Below are 16,315 nucleotides of genomic sequence, written 5' to 3'. Positions count from 1 at the left end.
CTGCCGCGTTTCTCACATTACAACAGTAACTACACTCCAAAAGTACTTCATTGGCTGTGAAAGGCGCTATACAAATGCAAGTCTTTCTTTTATAGCTATGTGCCAAAAAAATGCTTTGGAGGAGTCTGGTGACTGCAGGTTTGGCACTTTCTGTTGTACACAAGGTTTTGAAATTATCTCATGCTCTCTGAAATAAGCCTGACAATTGGAATTGTTTTGGCAGCGCTACAATGCATGAATTATCAGTCGGCATTGACATAGTATACCAGGGCTGTGAGCTCAGCAGGGCAGCCCTGTGTGAAACGGGCCCTCTTAGGGACTTTTGCAAATCCTGATTTGTTGATTAAATATTGCCACCAACAATTACATCTGCAAAACAAAAAGTTTCAATGTTTGAAGCACCAGTAAACTGAACAAATTGCTTCCAGTTTCTTCTTATTGTGCTGCGTGAAGCCTGTTTGTTTATTTTAAATTATACTAATTTATTCCCAGCCCTTTCCCCTCCCCTCGATGAGGCTGAAAGAAATGTGACTTGTCAATTAAGAACTGCATCAATCCTGGCTGTATGTTCTCCTCCCCACTCTTGCCTCTGCCTTATACGGAGCGGGGGTCTCCCCTTTGCAGTGCCCCCAAGAATGAAGACTGCTTGTGTGTCATGCTTCTGTCAGTTTGCGGCTCCTGGGTATACAGCCCCTGAGCCCAGTTTGAAATAAGGATTAAGTAGAGATGAATGTTTGAGCAGGAGAGCCTGACGCGTTGTACTACACACACACACTCTCTATACCGTGAAAGGCTGCAGCAAAGGTCGACCGTGTATCAAACCACACAGGATTCCAACTGACTAAAATACCGCTCTTTCAAAACGTTTTATCTTGTTAAAGGTGAGTGCTGGGCAGTGTCGGATAACTTGTGTGCAAGGTCGGAAGAGAACTCGAATTGCGTGGAGTTCATGTCTCGGTGTGGAACTCTGCAGGAAGATTGTGTTGCAGATTGGAGCAGTTTTGCGTCCAGTTCTACCCTGCTTCAATGCTGCCTCTGATTGCACTAATTGCTACCAGACTGGTGCTGTCAGACGCTTTAAATGCAACTATTTCCAAAACCAAAAAAGGGGCACTGGAAAAACAAATTATTTGTGTGACCCTCCCTTGCAGGGGGCATTTGTTTAAAGTGCACAACTAAAATAGTTGAACTGGTAATGTGTAGTGTGATTGTTAAACCTTTTAATACAAAAAAATGCAACAATTTTTACTCCTGCTCTCCCCCCCCCCCCTCCTCGCTGTCCTGCAAGGGCTGGTTTGCATATTGTTGCATTTTTAAGCTTTCTGTTGTCTCCTACAATACAGGGGATCCGTTTAAACGAGCCTTGTGTGTGTGTGTGGGGTTAAATGCCTGAGACTGTTAATTCTGTTTCTAACTGGGCTCAGTTTAAAAGCAGTACTTGAAAGCGAGCCACAGGAGTTGAGTGCATTTTCGGCTGTTTTTGAAGTTTTATGTGGGAGGTGATAGTGTTGGCTACAAAAAAAAAACATTTTTGGACTTTTTAATGTATAATGTGAATTGAAAGATTTTTTTTAGCAGTTTCGCCAGATGGAGTCTGGGCAGTGGCCAAAGTGGACTAAAACCAAGCTTGTTCACTTAAGGGTTTTATATGGCAGGTTTTGTTTTTACAGTATCATGTCGAGCTGTGTGTAATAAGACTCCTTTTTTATAAAGTTTTTAAAAAACTCCACGGCGCTTCGCAATCCACGCACTGCTCACATCTCGTGGAGCCGCTTTTAATGGGACACAGGAAACTAGAATGAAAGGTAAAAAAAACAGAATCTGTAGTTAATCATTGTCGCTCCTGGGAATAGACTGGTTTCTGGCCGCGCGTTCTGCTCTGAAACCAGTTAATGTACAGCTGGGAAAGCACAGCCAGTAAACAGAATGGGTGACCTGTGCCACCAGTGGAATTAATTCTAGTTTGGGGCTCCTCCAAACTTCTTGTCTTCAGACATTTGCTCCCCTGAATTTTCCTGAGCTGCAAAAATACCGCCCCCCCCGCCACTCTTTCCTCCTCCTCCTCCTCCTCCTCCTCCATTGTGTCAAAATCCAGCTTCCCACTCGCTCTTTCCCATAAGCTTAAAACTGTGGGTCTCCTCATCTCCCTCCAGACCTCCCTTCGTCGGCCAGTCTCTGGGCTTTTAAGTTTTGAGATGACCACTTCTGATTCATCGCTTCTCCTCTTCCCTCGTTTCTGTCCTTTTCGGATGAGACGGATTAGCTGATCATTATCACATTGCTGTTTGTGGGAGCTTGCTGTGCGCAAGTTGGCCGCCGCCTTCCCCACCTTACAAAAGTCACTGCACTTCAAAAGTACTTCACTGGCTGTAAAGCGCTTTGGGATGTCCTGAGGTCGTGAAAGGCGCTATAGAAATGCAAGTCTCTTCTCTTGTGGTGACTGGCACTGTGAGCGTTACCTCTTGATCTTTGGATTTTTCAATTCACTTTGATCGAATTTTTATTCGCAGCAAGACGAAGAAGTTAATCATTAATCGGAGCAGCGCTTGTGTTGTGTGTTGGAAATGAAGAATCTATAGCACAGAAACAGCCCACTCAACTCGCCTGAGCGATGCTGCTGTTTATAATCCACACTAGCCCCCTCACTCTAATTACCTCTTCCCACCCTGCTCCAGTTTCCCCCTCTCCCCTCCCCTCTCCCCTCCCCTCTCCCCCTCTCCCCTCCCCTCCCCTCTCCCCCTCTCCCCTCCCCTCTCCCCTCTCCCTTATCAATGCATCAATACTCTCTGCTTCACCACTCGCTGAGGCAGCAAGTCCCACATTCTTACCACTCTCTGTGTCTAAAGAACTTCCTCCCAAATCCTCCCAGATCTGTTACAGGCTATCTTCTGTTTATGCTCCCTTGTTTTGGACTTGTCCAAAGTTTCTCCACATCCACCTGATCGAACCCCTTCATAATGTTCATCACCATCATTGTAGGCAGTCCCTCGTATCGAGGATGACTTGCTTCCACGCCAAAAAAGGATGAGTTCACAGTTGTTTCAATAAAGGACTTAATATTCCAGGTCCCGAACTACAACTATTTTTGTATTAATAGCACCATGGGATCTTTCACACCCACCTGAGAGCAGACGGTTTAATGTCTCCTCTGAAAGACAGCACCTCTGACAGTGCAGCACTCCTTCAGAACTGAACTGGGAGTGTCAGCTTAGATTTATGTGCACAGCTCTCTGGAGTGGGACCTGAACCCACAACCTTCTGACTCAAAGGCGAGAGTGCTGCCCACTGAGCCACGGCTGCCACCTTCAGCTCTACAACTATTTTGTTGTAAACAAATAATCAAGTGCCCCCCGATTAAAGGGGGGGGGGGTGTACACTCCAAAATCTTCAAGTGCCCCCCCCTTTTTTTTTGAGGGCACTAAAACACACATTATACATCCTGAAGGGTGGAAGATGCCTGTGCGTGGATTTTTTTTTAACGTTTGGTGACCGTTGCACACCAGCCACCACACGGGCTTGACTGACCTAGGTTTTGGTCCAGTGGCAAGGGTTAACCAAGACGACTGGAGACCTGCTCTGCTGCACGGACCCAGTGCGTGCACATATCGCAGTGTGGGCTGGCCCCTGCTGCTCACACTGATAATGTTAAAGACCTCTGTCAGATCTCCTCAGGCTCTTTTACAGAGAGAAGCGCCCCTCCTGCCCAATCTATTCTGATCGTTCATCCCCCTCAATTCTGGTAACATCCTTGTAAATCTTCTCTGCACTTTCTCCTGCGCTACAATAGCCTTTTTGTGGTAAACTGAGGAGAGAGAGATAATCTCCTCTGTGCAGGGGGTGCAATAAGGCTGTTCTTTATAAATGGGTTTATGGAGATCTTTGTGAGGCTCCATTGCTGGCCTGATAGACAAATGGGGCTGTAATACGGTCGTCGTAATCTTTCGGCCCATGCCCATTGCGGGTGAAGCGCTGCACTGTAGGAGAACCTCATGATGTTACCTCAAGTTCACAGGGGAAGACCAACCCCATCTTTTTGCCTGCCCCCAAAATTTGCACGTTCTCCAACAGCTGAGTGGGAATAGCAGTGCGAATTGATGTAGACCACAAGGTCCCCAGATCTTAGCCCCCTGTCTGTGCTGACTTCCCTAATCTCAACTGGGACAGGGGTTATAAGCTCCAATTTGCTTGAAAGCCTTGTGCTGAAATTCCTCAATCTAATTGCGAGACCCTTCTTCAAACCGACCTCTTTGACCCAAGCTTTTGGTCCCTTGTCCTAATGGCTCCCTCTTGGCTCAGTGCCCATTTTTGTCTGATTACACTCCTGTGGAATGCCTTGGGGCCATTATACTACGTTAAAGACGCTATATAAATACAAGTTGTTATTGCTACATGCATCAGTCCTGAGTTCAGGGATAAGCTTTGGTCCCCACTGTCAGCTGTGGCTCAGTGGGCAGCACACTCTCCTCTGTGTCAGGTTGTGGGTTCAAGTCCCACTCCAGAGACTTAAGCACAAAAATCTAGGCTGATTACTCTGGTGCAGTGCTGAGGGAGTGCTGCTCTGTCGGAGGTGCCGTCTTTCAAATGAGGTGTTAAACCGAGGCCTTGTCCACCCTCTCAGGTGAACGTAAAAGATTCTGTGGAACTATTTTGAAGAGCAGTGGTGTTGTCCCTGGTGTCCTCGTCAATATTTATCTCTCAATCAACATCACGAAAAAACAGATAATCACATTGCTGCTTGTGGGAGCTTGTTGTGCACAAATTGGCTGCTGGGTTTCCTCCATTTCATTGGCTGTAAAGTGCTTTTGAGACATCCTGGTGGCCGTGAAAGGAGCTATATAAATGCAAGGCTGTCTTTCTTTCTTGCTCATCCCCTGAAGTATTGCTCTTTGGAGCTGTTGGTGATTGCTTTCCCAGCAAGTTTCCATTTTCTCCCACTTTTAGGGTAACTGTCTATTTGGCTTTGAAAGGACTGTCTGTCCTCAGGAGCTGCTACCATAGAATTTTGATAATCGAAAACAGGATAGTGCAAGTTAGTTCTATAAATTTACTGCATGGAAGAATGCTGTGAGCTGCTGAATGAGTACAGATGAGCTGGCTAGTGAGCACAGCATGTTTCCCTGCAGATGTGCAAATTCATTCTCCAACATAAGAGCATAAGAAATAGGAGCAGGAGTCGGCCATTTGGCCCCTTGAGCCTGCTTCGCCATTCAATAAGATTATGGCTGCTCAAACATGCTCCACAGGCATGGCAGCGTTTCACAACAGCCTTTGTCCGCTCAGCCTTGGACCAGGCATGAGGTGACAACCTACTCCCTTCGTATCTCCCTCTCTGCCACCATAGAAAGATTGGGAACTCATCATGTGGGGAGCTCGGGTTGGTTGTACGTGGTTTTGTCCATCCATCAGGCAGTACGTCATCCACTAGCCAATTGGGCCTCGAGTACAGAGGACTGGGCGTCGCCATAATCCAGGTCACTGATTGAAGTGTGGGCAGGAGCGGCGAGAGATTGCAGAGTGACGCGATCGGGACTAGGAGAGGCGTGAGTTCAGGGCCCAGGGGCAGCACGGGCCAGCCCACACTGATGTGTGTGCACTAGGTTCGTGCAACAAAGCTGGCCTCCAGTCGTCTTGGTTAACCCTTGCCACTGGACCAAGACCTAGCTCTGTCAAGCTCGAGTGGTGGTTGGTGTGCATTGGCCACCACACGTTTAATAAAAAAAATCCACGCAGAGGCATCTTCCACCCTTCAATATATAGTTCGGGATCTGGAATATTAGGTCCTTCATTGACACACCTATGAACTCCTCTGTTTTTGGTGGAGGCAAGTCATCCTCGATAGGAGGCTCTGCCCAAGAAGAAGGGGCTTGAGTGAAAGGATTGTGGCGTGGTGCTTAATGAGTTAGCTCCGCAGGTTGAATTGAGAAGACTGCTGGAATCTCTGCTTGCTCGTTGCAATCAACGCATTAAAGGATTCATTTCACAAGGGTCACTGACACATGACCTCGCTGGACATGAGTGTGGGCCCAGGATAGACTAGAACGTTGAATCGTCAACCCTCCCAATACATGCACGCTGCTAAACAGGCTCTGCAGTGGAATTATTCACTAACTATCCACAATTTTCTGTCAAAAAAATTGTTCTTTTTGAGGGGGAATAGTCAAAGTATTTCCAAAGTAGTTAACGTTCTTCCTAAACACTTGCAAAGGAGAAACCATTCCCCGAGGCCTGACTAATGATGGAGTTGGGCTGGTTGCCACGTGTATTTCCGTGAGCAGCGTTGAGGGAAGTTGCTTTGTGAGAAAATAGTATCAGAGCATTTCAGAGTGATGTAAATTTGTCTTCCAGCTCTCCTACATTAATAACAGACGAGGAACAAATCCCTTCCTTCCAGTTTCAGCATGTGTTTCAAACATTAGTTTGATAACAGGCCAACAAGTCTGAAGGTCCTGACAGAAATGGTTACCGTCCAAGTCAGCTTTCACTCTGAGCTTGGGGCCATGATGTAATGTCCCTGCACTTCTACACTTTTACAAATGTAGCTGTCACTTAAGTATCCCATCTATCGAGCCACATGTGTAGCACGAAACCATATGAAGATCCAAGCTTGATTAGTGCTCAACTCAACCTAAGCAACAGTTAACATAGAACATCAGAGGGTGCAGAAGGTGGCCATTCAGCCCATCGTTTGTGCTGGCTCTTTGCTAGAGCAACCTAAACTAAAACTAATCTCTCTGCCTCACTTTCTACCCTGCATAACCTGGTATCTTCCTATGCTTCAAATATTCATCATTTTTCCCTTTACCGTGGCACAGTGGGCAACACTCTCGGCTCTGAGTCAGAAGCTCATGAGTTCAAGCCCCACTCGAGACAGGAGCACAACAATCTAGCCTGTCACTCTGAGGGAGTGCTATACTGTTAGAGGTGCCATCATTTGGAGCCGTTAAACCGAGGTCTCGTCTTCTCTCTTAGGTGGACGTAAAAGATCCTGCGGCATTATTTCGAAGAGCAGGTTGCCTCTCCCAGGTGTCCTGGCCAACATTTATCCCTCTACCCACATCACAAAAACAGATTATCTGGTCATTATCACATTGCTGTTTGTGGGAGCTTGCTGTGCGCAATTTGGCTGCTACATTTCCTACAGTAGCACACTTCAAAAGCTGTAAAGCACATTGGCACATCTGGTCGTGAAAGGCGTGCCATAAATCCGCCTTTCACGATCGCCAAAGTGCCTGACAGCGGAAGGAGCGTGCGGCAAACCAGACTCCCCACCCTCCCTTTCCTTCAACCACTGTCTGGCCCAGCTGTGACAGACTGTAATTCCTGTATTCGGCTGTTCAGTCACCTTGGAACTCACTTTTAGAGTGGAAGCAAGTCTTCCTCGATTTCGAGGGACTGCCTGTGATATAAATGCACGTCTTTCTTTTAAAAGTTGCAGGTGCATTTGCTCTACATGGCCTCCGTGCCTCTAACTAGGGAGGGGAAAGGTTAGCCAGGGTTCATACAACTGAGAATGGGGGAAGAACATGATCCAGTCTTAAACGACATCCAGTGCTGGATGAGCAGAATTTTTCTCCAATTGAATATTGGGAAGACCGAAGCCATTGTTTTCGTTCCCCGCCGCAAACTCCGTTCCCTAGCCACCAACTCCATCCCTCTCCCCAACTTCTATCTGAGGCTGAACCAGACTGTTTGCAACCTCGGTGTCATATTTGATCCTGAAATGAGCTTTCGACCACATATCTGCAGCATAACTAAGACCGTCTATTTCCACCCACCATAACATCGCCCGTCTCCGCCCTTGCCTCAGCTCATCTGCTATTGCCCTCATCCATGCCTTTGTTACCTCTAGACTTGACTATTGCAATGCACTCCTGGCTGGCCTCCCACATTCTACCCCACGTAAACTAGAGGTGATCCAAAACTCGCACCAAGTCCCGCTCACCCATCACCCCTGTGCTCGCTGACCTACATTGACTTTCAGTTAAGCAACACCTCAATTTCAAAATTATTTTCAAATCCTTCCACGGCATCGCCGCCCCCTGTCTGTCATCTTCTCCAGTCCCACAACCCCCCCCCCCCCCGAGATGTCTGCGCTCCTCTAATTCAGCCCTCTTGAGCATCTCTGATTATAACCATTGGTGGCCGTGCCTTCTCTTGCCTTGGCCACAAGCTCTGGAATTCCCTGCCTAAACCCCTCCACCTCTATTACCTCCTTCAAGGCGCTCCTTAAAACCTACCTCTTTGACCAAACGTTTGGTCACCTGCGCTAATTTCTACTTATGCGGCTCGGTGTCATTTTTTATTCATAATACTCCTGTGAAGCGCCTTGGGACGTTTCACTACATTAAAGGCGCTATATAAATACAAGTTGTTGTTGTAAAAGGGGGGGTTGAAAGCGAGAATGTGATCCAGATGGTAAGACTGATCACGTTCTTCCTGCCCCACTCCCTTTACACCCACACCACATTCTCCCTCTCCACCCCCCCCCTACGTCTGGTTGATTTCTCGGAAAGCTCGGTGTGTGTGTGGCAAGTGACATAATTGGAGTGGATGAAATCCGGAAGTCCTGACACTGTCACTATTCACTTAATACTCAATAACAGTCAGGTCATGGGCCGCCCCGATCTGTGTGAGAACACCACCGCAGGTCGGGGCTATATAATAGAGCTGGAGCGCCGGACCCGAGAACATCGTGGGCGGAGGTGCAGCGAATGAAGGTGCAGGGCCCAGGAGCGGCATGAGTTCGGGGCTCAGAAGAGGCGAGGGCCCAGGGGCAGCACGGGCCAGCCCACACTGCGATACATGTGCGCACTAGGTCCGTGCAGCAGAGCTGGTCTCCAGTCGTCCTGGTTAACCCTTGCCACTGGACCAAGACCTGGCTCTGTCAAGCCCGTGTGGTAGCTGGTGTGCAACGGCCACCACACGTTAATAAAATCCACGCACAGGCTTCTTTCACCCCCTCAATTGGAGTTCAGGACTGGAACGTCGGGTCCTTCATTGAAACATCTGTGAACTCTTGTGGAAGCAAGTCATCCTCGTTCGAGGGACCACCTATGGTTTCTGGAAGAGAGGGGTAGAAAATGGGAAAAGTAAGCCCGTAGTAATTGGTGCAACATTCTTCAATGTTTCCATTTGTTTGTGGCTGTTTCCCGAAGCCTTGTCTCTCCCATCCCCCACAATCCGGCCTGGGAAGCTGAGACCCGTTGTAGCTCTTCAACTGTTTTACTTAAGGATAAGGGGTAAGCCATTTAGGACCGAGATGCGGAGGAACTTCTTCACCCAGAGAGTGGTGAACCTGTGGAATTCTCTACCACAGAAAGTTGTTGAGGCCAATTCACTAAATATATTCAAAAAGGAGTTAGATGAGGTCCTTACTGCTAGGGGGATCAAGGGGTATGGCGAGAAAGCAGGAATGGGGTACTGAAGTTGAATGTTCAGCCATGAACTCATTGAATGGCGGTGCAGGCTAGAAGGGCCGAATGGCCTACTCCTGCACCTATTTTCTATGTTTCTATGTTTCTATGTTTCTATGTTAAGATCTGTTGTGTATCCAATAAGTCAAAAGACTGAATACTGTAAACTCCTCCGAACAGGTACAAACCTGGCTCTACTTTATTCGGGCCCGAAGTGATCACATTACAAGATGGCTGGCCTTTTATACCTGGGCCGCACACGTGTGCACAGCCCAATGACCTCTGACAGTGACGCCACCTGGTGGCTAGTAAATCCAACCATGCATACATGACAAGATCAGCTAACCCCATACAACGAGAAAGACCTGTTGGTTTAAAAGCCGGAGAAATTAGATACTGGAATTGATACTTCCTGGGAAATGGATCCCCGAGATAACCACCCGGCAATTGTTGTTTTTCATGATCACCCAACCAAATGAGTGGCAGAAACTGACTTAAACAAATAGACAATACCTAGCTAACCAACATTCCTGCATGTGGTGAGAGTCTCTTGTGTGAGATTGTGATCTTGTGGGTTGTTATCTCAAGATGGTGGTTTTGGACCATGCTGTTATTTTCTCCACTTCTCTTGCTTTCTGTCTAAGTGTAGAGCCAATCGTTTTAATAGAGGGCTTTTGCTATTGCAATAGCTGCTGGGACAGGCTGGACGCCATCACTGCAGCAAGGGAAAGCACGCACAGGCAGGCTGTGAACGGAGAATGCAAAAATCAGAAAAGAGGGTCCCAGAGCAATGCAGCACGAGATTAAAAAGACAAAGTATTGTGCTGAAGGATGCACTGGACCTACCTCTGTGATGTAAATGGGAGCCACTTTCTCCGGGTCCACTCATGTCGCTGTAAACAATATCCACTTGCAGTTACATAGCGCCTTTTAATGTAGTAAAACATCCCAAGGCGCTTTACAGGAGCCTAATCAGACAATAATTGACACCGAGCCAAAGAAGGAGACTTTACGACAGGTGATAAAACCTAACTCTTTGACCAAGTATTTAAAGGAGCATCTTAAAGGAGGAGAGGTGGAGAAGCAGAGAGGTTCTGCTAGGGGCTAAATTAGAAAGCAGAACCACAAAGGTAATAATCGCTGGATTACTACCTGAGCCACGAGCAAGTTGGCTTAGCGTTAATAAGATCAGCGAGTTGAATGCATGGCTCAAAGACTGGTGTGGGAAAAATGGGTTTCAATTCATGGGGCACTGGCACCAGTACTGGGGAACGAGGGAGCTGTTCCGTTGGGACGGGCTTCACTTGAACCGTGCTGGGGCTAGTGTCCTGGTGAATCGAATAACTAGGGCTGTAGATAAGGATTTAAACTAAATAGCAGGGGGCAGGGTTCAAATGAGAGGAAATTTAGAAAGTTAAATAGAAAGGTCAAGGCAATATTCAGGGTAGCGATTGGGGGTAATGATCACCAGAGTGTGACAGGAAGGGACAGAGCCTACAAACTTTAGAGTGCACCAGCAAATAAGGTCATAGTAGGGAAAAATGGTGGTAAGCCAAAATTAAAGGCTCTTTTATTTGAATGCACACAGCATTCATAACCAGATAGATGAATTGATGGCATAAATGGGTATGATCTGATAGCCATTACAGAAACGTGGTTGCAAGGTGACCAAGGCTGGAAACTGAATATTCAGGGGTACTTAACAATTCAGAAGGATGGACAGAAAGGAAAAGGAGGTGGGTAGTTCTGTAAATAAAGGATGAGATCAGTGCATTAGTGAGAAATGATCTTCATTCGGGAGATCAAGATGTAGAATTAGTTTGGTGGAGATAAGAAATACCAAGGGAAAGAAGTCATTGGTGGGGATAGTCTATAGGCCCCCTAACAGTAGCTACACTGTAGGACAGAGTATAAATCAAGAAATAATGGGGGCTTGTAAGAGAGGTACTGCAATAATTGTGGGAGACTTTAATCTTCAAATAGATTGGACAAATACAATTGGTAAAGGTAGCCCTGAGGACGAGTTCATAGAATGTATTCGGGATAGTTTCTTAGAACAATACGTTGTGGAACCAACCAGGGAACATACTATTTTATATCTGATAATATGTAATGAGACAGGATTAATTAATTAATCTCATAGTCAAGGATCCTCTAGGGAAGAATGATCATAACATGATAGAATTTCACATTCAATTTGAGGATGAGAAACTTTGGTCTTGAACCTAAATAAAGGCAATTACAAAGGAATGAAGATAGTTAGCTAAAGTGGACTGGGAAAATAGATTAAAAGGTAGATAAGCAGTGGCAGACATTTAGAGAGATATTTCATAATTCTCAAGAGGTAGATTCCATTGAGAAAGAAAGACTATGAGAAGGATGATTGGCTAAGGAAGTTAAGGATGGTATCAAATTGAAAGAAAAGGCATATGAGGTTGTGAAAATTAGTGGTAGGCCAGAAGATTGGAAACATTTTAGAAACCAGTAAAGGTGACTAAAAATATAATAGAGGGAGAAAATAGATTGAGAGTAAACTAGCAAGAAATATAAAAACAGACAGCAAGAGCTTCTACAAGTATATAAAATGGAAGAGAGTAGCTAAAGTAAACATTGGTCCCTTAGAGAATGAGACTGGGGAGTTAATAGGAAACTAGGAAATGTCAGAGACTTTGAACAAATATTTTGTATCTGTCTTCATGGTAGAAGACACTAAAAGCATTCCAATAATAGAAAATCAGGGGGAAAAGGGAGTAGGGAAATGAAAACAAGCATCATGACTAGAGGAAAAAGTACTCGACAAACTAATGGGACTAAAGGCTGACCAGTCCCCTGGACCTCCTGGCCTGCATCTCGGTTTTTTTTTTTAAAAAGTGGCTGCAGAGATTGTGGATGCATTGGTTCTAATCTTCAAAGATTCCATAGATTCTGGAAAGATCCCAGCCGATTAGAAAACCACAAATGTAACGCCCCGATTCAAGAAAGGAGGGAGAGAGGAAGCAGGAAACTCTAGACCAGTTAGCCTAACATCTGTCGTTGGGAAAATGCTGAAGTCCGTTATTAAGGAAGTAGTAGCAGGACATTTAGAAAATCATAATTCAACCAAGCAGAGTCAACATGGTTTTATGAAAGGGAAATTATGTTTGACAAATTTATTAGAGTTCTTTGAAGATGTAACAAATAGGGTCGATAAAGAGGAACCAGTAGATGTAATGTATTTGGATTTCTAAAAGGCATTTGATAAGGTGCCACATAAAAGGTCACGACACAAGATAAGAGCTCATTATGTTGGGTTAATATATTACCATGGATAGAGGATTGGGTAATTAACAGAAAATAGAGTCTGGATAAATGGGTTATTTTCAGGTTGGCAAACAGTAACTAGTGGAGTGCCACAGGGATCAGTGCTGGGGCCGCAGCTATTTACAATCTGTATTAATGATTTGGATAAAGGGACCGAGTGTATTGTAGCCAAATTTGCTGATGATACAAAGATAGGTGGGAAAGCAAGTTGTGAGGAGGACAGAGAGTCTGTAAAGGGACATAGACAGGTTAAGTGAGTGAGCAAAATTTGGCAGATGGACTATAATGTGAGGTTATCCACTTTGGTAAGAAAAATAAAAAAGCAAAATATTATTTAAATGGAGAGAGGCTACAGGGGATCCTTGTACATGGAACACAACGTTAGTATGCAGGTACAGCAATTAGGAAGGCAAATGGAATGTTGGCCTTTATTGCAAGGGGGGATGGATTATAAAAGTAGGGCAGTCTTGCTACAACTGTGCAGGGCGCTGGTGAGGCCACACCTAGAGTACTGCATATAGTTTTGGTCTCTGTATTTAAGGAGGAATATACTTGCACACTGGCAGTTCAGAGAAGGTTCACGAGGTTGATTCCGGAGATGAAGTGGTTGACTGATGAAGAAAGGTTGGGCCTGTGCCTACTGGAGTTTAGAAGAATGAGAGATGATATTGAAACATAAGATTTTGAGGGAGCTTGACAGAGTAGATGCAGAGAGGATGTTCCCCTCGTGGGGGAATCTAGAACTAGGGAGCATAGTTTCAGAATAAGGGGTCGCCCATTTAAAACTGAAATGAGGAGGAATTTCTTCTCACAGGGTCGTAAACCTTTTGAATTCTCTGCCCGAGAGCTGTGGAGGCTGGGTCATTGAATATATTCAAGTCTGAGATAGACAGATTTTTGAACGATAAGGGAGTCGAGCGTTATGAGGAACAGGCAGGGAAATGGAGTTGAGGCCAAGATCAGATCAGCCATGATCTTATTGAATGGCAGAGCAGACCCAAGGGGCCAAATGGCTGATTCCTGCTCCTATTTCTTATGTTCTTATGAGAGACTTAAGGGGGGAATTCCAGAGTTTAGGGGTTAGATGGCTGAAGGCATGGCTGCCAATGGTGGGGTGAAGGAAGTAGAAGATGGATAAGAGGGAGGAGTTGGATGATCGCAGAGTTCTCCAAGGCTTGTAGGGGCTGGAGGAGGTCAGAGATGGAGAGACTTGAACACGAGGGTGAGAATTTTAAAATCTATGTGTTGGTGGGCGTAGGTCAAAGGTGGGAACGGCTGGGCTGAAAACACATTCTCAAAACATACACTCAAAATACACTTACTCCAATGCACACCAGGAACACCAATGACCCAGCTCCCCTGTCAGAGGTCACGATAATCGTTATCTGACGAGGGAAAGACAATGGGCCAGAATTTGTAGCAGGGGAATGAACGGCATCCATAGTTAGTTAGACTGTCCTTGCCTGTTTTAATCACGATGATATTTTGCACTGCAATTGCTGAGAGTGCGTGCTGATAATGGCACAGTGAGGGTTGGGGGGGCGGTGGGCAGTGAGGGGGTCCGGGCAACATGGAACTGAGTGCGCAGGACAAACAACCGTGTATTCCCTCAACCAATCTGATTGAAGGATTGTGACATGAACAGCACAAGGGCTGAGAAGGAAGTGTATATTCGAGTGGGTGACCAATGTTAAATCAGGTGAGAAAGAGAAAGAGAAAGATTAGAATAAAAGAGACAAAGGGAAAGTTTTTAAGACAATTTTTAAATTCTACAATAAAAAAATCTCCTACAACTATTAAAACCTGAACGAATGAGACTCTACACTTGTAAAAGTTAATTCAGTGCCAGAGAGATTGATTTGACAGTAACTAAGATTTACCATGTCGTTTTATAGGGTACTTAAACTGTCATGGACAAGGCTTGACTTTCAGTGGTGGGTTTAGTTTGATCTCCCTCGCAAATACAGCAGCTTCACGCCACTCGATGCATTCCAATGGTGAGGCTGACACCGAGGTGCCGGTTTCTCGAGGCTAATGGCAGAGAGCTGTAGGTTTTCCAGGTTTAACTGCACATCTGCCCCTTGGCTGAATTTGCTGTAGCATTTGCATGTTTTATGTATGTAAACATTGTAAGACTTGCCACCAGAGGGCGCAACTGTTGGAGGCCCAAGGATCACCTGCACACCTCGTGCAAGTGAGTGTAAAAGGTGGTCTGCCATGCTGCTTAGGCACTCTGGAGTTGTATTAAAGAGACTTAGGTCACATCAGTTTCAGCTCTCAGTACTCAAGTATGGAAGAACTCCACAAGACTAACAGCATGTATACAATGGTGAGCGCCATTAGCCTCGCCGCTATTTAGACAGCAGATTAGGGCCCAACGTTTTGGATAGAAACCTGTTGATGGAACAAAGGGTCTCTGCCCAATGACACCCTGTCTTCTCCCTCTCCCAGGTCCTGAGCAAGTGTCTGTACCTCGAACATCGGATGTTCTCCCCACAGATGCTGTTGGTTTCCTGCACTTTGTGATTATTTCGGATTCCCAATATTGGCAGAATTTATGACAAGATGTCGGGGGCTTGTTTAGCTACTTGCTTTCTCTATAACTGCTTTTACTCTGCTCCCAGTCCTCATTTTCCCTTCCACCAACTACCAATAATCATGTCTTTGAGCTGATTTGGTGGGTGCCCGGCAGAAAACATTCCACCCTGGAGTTACTGGGAGCCAGTCAGTCATTTAACAATTTTGGAGACAATCATTGACACGGGCAGTCCGAGACGACTTTGAGCTTGGGTTAAAGTGCGGACGGCCTGGCCCCTGGTGGAGTAAGCGTGCCACTTTTAACCCCGGTTTGATTTTGGCCTGTGGCGGTGCCTCACGCATGCAGCTGGAGATCGCAGCCCCTCGAGATTGCTCAATGATCTTGCAATATCACTCACCGCTGAACTTTCTCCTGGTGTCTCGGCACTGGTCCTGGTCTCTGAATGCTTGGACCTTCCTGGCGGACTCCTGCTATCTGGTGGGCACCACACTGGCAGCTTGATCCAGGAAATTACATAACACACAAGAACTAGGAGAAAGCCATTTGGCCCCTCAAGCCTGCTCTACCATTCAATAAGATCATGGTTGATCTGATCATGGACTTGGCTCCACTTCCCTGCCCGCTCCCCATAACCCTTTCATTCCCTTATTGCTCAAAAATCTGTCTATCTCCACTTTAAATATATTCGATAACCCAGCCTCCACAGCTCTCTGAGGCAGTGAATTCCACAGATTCAAGACCCTTTGAGTGAAGAAATTCCTCCTCATCTCTCCTTTAAATGTGTGACCCCTTATTCCTTAACTATGCCCCCTAGTTCTAGATTCCCCCACGAGGAGAAACATCCCCTCTGCATCTACCCTGTCAAGCCTCCTCAGAATCTTATATGTTTCAATAAGATCACCTCTCATTCTTCTGAAATCCAATGAGTATAGGCTCAGACAACCCCTTCATCTTAGGAATCAACCTCGTGAACCTTCTCTGAACTGCCTCCAATGCAAGTATATCCTTCCTTAAATAAGGAGACCAAAATTGTGTGCAGTACTCCAGGTGTGGTCTCACCTGG

General features: G+C 45.9%; 1 protein-coding gene across 1 annotated transcript in view; it reads left to right on the top strand.

Moving 5' to 3' along the window:
• Positions 1-625: 625 nt before the first annotated feature.
• The window catches only part of LOC139234937 (sorbin and SH3 domain-containing protein 1), a 259,206-nt gene continuing 243,516 nt past the window's right edge, over positions 626-16,315 (top strand). Inside the window, exon 1 of the mRNA XM_070865865.1 lies at positions 626-881. The gene's annotated coding sequence lies outside the window, so the exon portion shown is untranslated. The remainder of the gene's footprint in view (positions 882-16,315) is intronic.

The sequence above is a fragment of the Pristiophorus japonicus genome, chromosome 22 (genome assembly GCF_044704955.1).
Source record: "Pristiophorus japonicus isolate sPriJap1 chromosome 22, sPriJap1.hap1, whole genome shotgun sequence".
NCBI lineage: Eukaryota > Metazoa > Chordata > Chondrichthyes > Pristiophoridae > Pristiophorus > Pristiophorus japonicus.
The sequence above is the reverse complement of the archived record's forward strand: the minus strand, read 5'-3'. Positions and strand labels throughout refer to the sequence as shown.